Source organism: Medicago truncatula, chromosome 3 (assembly GCF_003473485.1).
Source record: "Medicago truncatula cultivar Jemalong A17 chromosome 3, MtrunA17r5.0-ANR, whole genome shotgun sequence".
NCBI classification, from domain to species: Eukaryota; Viridiplantae; Streptophyta; class Magnoliopsida; order Fabales; family Fabaceae; genus Medicago; species Medicago truncatula.
Genome location: NC_053044.1, coordinates 21,975,991 through 21,979,640, shown reverse-complemented (window position 1 = coordinate 21,979,640; position 3,650 = coordinate 21,975,991). Strand labels below are relative to the sequence as shown.

General features: G+C 33.4%; 1 long non-coding RNA gene across 1 annotated transcript; it reads right to left on the bottom strand.

Moving 5' to 3' along the window:
• Positions 1-267: 267 nt before the first annotated feature.
• LOC11423509 (uncharacterized) lies at positions 268-2,840 on the bottom strand. The gene is made up of 2 exons (XR_003011921.2): positions 1,848-2,840; positions 268-513 (listed from the first exon to the last, which is right to left on the bottom strand). It is a non-coding gene; the product is annotated as an uncharacterized lncRNA (long non-coding RNA).
• Positions 2,841-3,650: the final 810 nt, after the last annotated feature.

Below are 3,650 nucleotides of genomic sequence, written 5' to 3'. Positions count from 1 at the left end.
TTTTGTCTTGAGTGCCTCGGATAAGTTTTAAGCAACCCTATAAATGACACATAATTATATCATAGTTTAATCTAATGTTTGATAAATTAGCATGAGTGTTAAAAGCAACATAATATGACGGTACTAATTAGCAAGACCTTTAAAAAAAGTTAGGATTTAGAGAGATTTGTAAAGCAAAGAGTTCACCTACCTTGAGTTAGGACCGTGGAAACGTCTGCTTTTAAACACGCTAAATGTGAGACGATATAAGACAACTCATCGCAAAAATAGAAACATACACCGTGTTCGACATTGTAACACCCCTACTAGAAATTACATACGATATCTAGCATGAGTGTTAAACTTGGCAATGGATACATTAAAATTACTACAATAAAAATTTCCTCTGAATAAGATACAAAAAAAAATTCCCGTCTTATACCTCTGAAGTAACACTAACACTACTGACGCGAAACTTCAAGCGACTTCTGCTCCTTCATCACGAACCATCATGTTGTATAATAACTTGTACGTCTGAAATAAATAAAAAGAATTGGGGTGAGACAAAATGTCTCAGTGAGTTCCACCTATCCTAGGCTGTAGGCAATCTCGGGGAACCTAGGATCGCCATCTATTACTAAGCTCAACCCATTTCGGGTTTATATGATTTCATTATGCATAACTGAGCGATCAGGGGATAACTAAAATCGCTGTTTGAAATACTATTTTGATTATATCATAAACATAGTCATACTCATAACTTCAATCATAAGCATAATCACCATAATCATAAACATAAATCCAATATATTCGTATTCTAGTATAGCTTATACTTTGACATACTTATCTGAGTATGTCTATGATTTTTCTCTTTTTTTTTTTTTTTTTTTTGTAACAACTAGTTTCGGCTAACTGAGCCAGAGTTCCGTAACTAAAATTCATCATTTCCAATGATTGGCAAAATGCCCATAAGATATGGCTTCGTAGCTAATTCATACTAAACATAATTTTCATGTTAATATAAGTATCATTTCATTATATGCGTATATATATCATATTATCTCTTCGTTATGGCGAACGGTAACTATTTCATTATTTTTACTATGAACCGTACCTCATAGGCTACATTATCTCTTCGTTGTAGCAAATGGAGTTTCACATTCGTTACTATGAGCCGTTCCTCATAGGCTACATTATCTCTTCGTTGTAGCAAACGGAGTTTCACATTCGTTACTATGAGCCGTTCCTCATAGGCTACATTATCTCTTCGTTGTAGCAAACGGAGTTTCACATTTGTTACTATGAGCCGTTCCTCATAGGCTACATTATCTCTTCGTTGTAGCAAACGGAGTTTCACATTTATTACTATGAGCCGTTCCTCATAGGCTACATTATCTCTTCGTTGTAGTAAACGGAGTTTTTATCAAATTTATTATTTCTTTCTTTCTTTCTTTCTTTTTCTATGATCATGTTACTCATTTCAAGTTTTTCTACTCATTTCCATTTTTCTGTGATTTTCTATAATTCACTGTGAGCATATTACTCATAGACTGTATTTCAAATCATTACCATAATTATACATATCAATTGTCTTGATAAAATTTCCCTCCAACAATTATGCTAACATAAACATACTTATTAACATAAAAGAGATTTTAGAATAACTAATAATTGTACCTAGTTCAGAAATAATCATTCTACTATCTCATATCTATTCTGTTTCAAATGTATCATTCATATGACATAGTAGTCATGCTTGCACAAAAGACAAGAAATCATAAAAATGGCCTAATTATTCATGTTATCTCATTAATCTAACATAATCATAATCCATTCCCAAAGGTGGGTTCTAAACTAAAGGAACTCACCTTGGCATTAGTCCCGAAATTGCAAGCAGCTTATCCAAAATTTTCAGCTTTTGCTAGCTTCAAAACTCCATAATCCATTTTCCAAAATAGCTTAAGTCTTGGCTTATAGCTCTTGCTCTTTCCAAAATAACTCAACTCATTTGTGACGTTCTCTTACTTCATCAACCAGCATACACGAAAATTTCAATTTCAGTCCTTGCACCAGAAGTACGTCGTTTGGCTATTTAAGCACTTCCAAACAGCTTAATTAGCAGCTTATGGCTTCTATCAAATTAATTTCGACCCAGACTTCAACAAAGATGTTCCAACATATATACTCAGCCCCATGAACCACTTATACAGCAGGTTAGTCCACAACTTAGTCATTTAAGGCAAAATTCCCAAAACAGCTTACTGACAGCTTATGACCTCTAGACAATTCAATTTCAACTCAAATTTTCCAGAATCAAAGAAAATATGTATACACAGCTTCTACACCGGTCATAAAGAAATTCTAACATATTTAACCCAATAATCAACTACGGAAGCTTTTGGAACAACTTATGGCTTTTAACTTTTAGCTTTTCATTCCAAACAGAAACAGCAACAAAATTTATACTACTAACAGCCCAAAAACAGAGTCATATAGAATCCCAAAGTCAGTAACAACTTATACATCTAATCAATCAACATAACTTGAATTTCTTCTCAAAATAATCACTTTTACCTCAATTTAAGCTATTAATCACTTATACTTACATTCAGCCCCTGCCTCAATCTTCTTGCCAAGCCAAACCCTAGCTTCAATATTCTTGTTTCTTGCTCAAGCTTGCCTCTAACGCTCAAAACACAACACAAAAATCACTTTTCTACAACATGAAATGTCATTTCTAGCTTGGTTTTGCTACAAAAGTGAAATAGGTAATGTGGGAGTGAAAGAAAGGAACACGTGAGGGAGGGGGAAGAGAGAAGAGGGAGGTTCTGATTTTTTTGTGAGAGAAGAGTGTAGAAGAATGTGGAAATTTTTTTTAGTTTTATTCTATTTGTACCTTTTTATGTAAATGACCAATTTGCCCTTTGCATACTATTCTTCAAACTAAAATATCCAATTAAATGTCGTAAAAGTTTTAAGCGGCAAATTCCATTCTCAATAGTCCGTTGGAATAATATGATTCGGTCCTGAAAAGTTTTGTGAACAGTTACCATTTTGTCCTTCTCTTAAATTTTCCAATGATAAAATAACTGATACTGAATTTTTACATGCGGGTTATTACAGACATGAACCATCGATACATCATCAGTAACAAGCATTACACATATTAATTTTTCAATATACAATTTCAATTTTAATATATGCAATGATTGTTTCTAAATCATCCACTACACACTAATGTAAGGAAAATGCAAGTGACACATCAAAAAATGAATATAAATAATTATACAGGGCATGATCACCTCTCATAAAATGAAGTCTGCCTAAAAAAATTTGCATTTTGCTTGTCTACAAATAATGTATGTAAGGTATGCACTCTATACAGCAACACTACAATCACCTTTCTGTGAAATATCCCCATGAGTTTCAATGGAAGAATGTTGAGATACTTCCATTTCTGCCATATCAGATGTTGGTGGTTCACTTATATCATTAACATGAGAAAGTTGAGCATTAACAAAATCTTCTGTTGGATTGATTTCTAGTGGATCGACCTCATCGGGGTCACCGAAATGTGTGTGATTGATGTCATCGGCGTCATCTGAAAGTGTTGTGTTGTTGATATCGTGACTTACATCACAAAACTGTGAGTCATCTATCATTATATGATC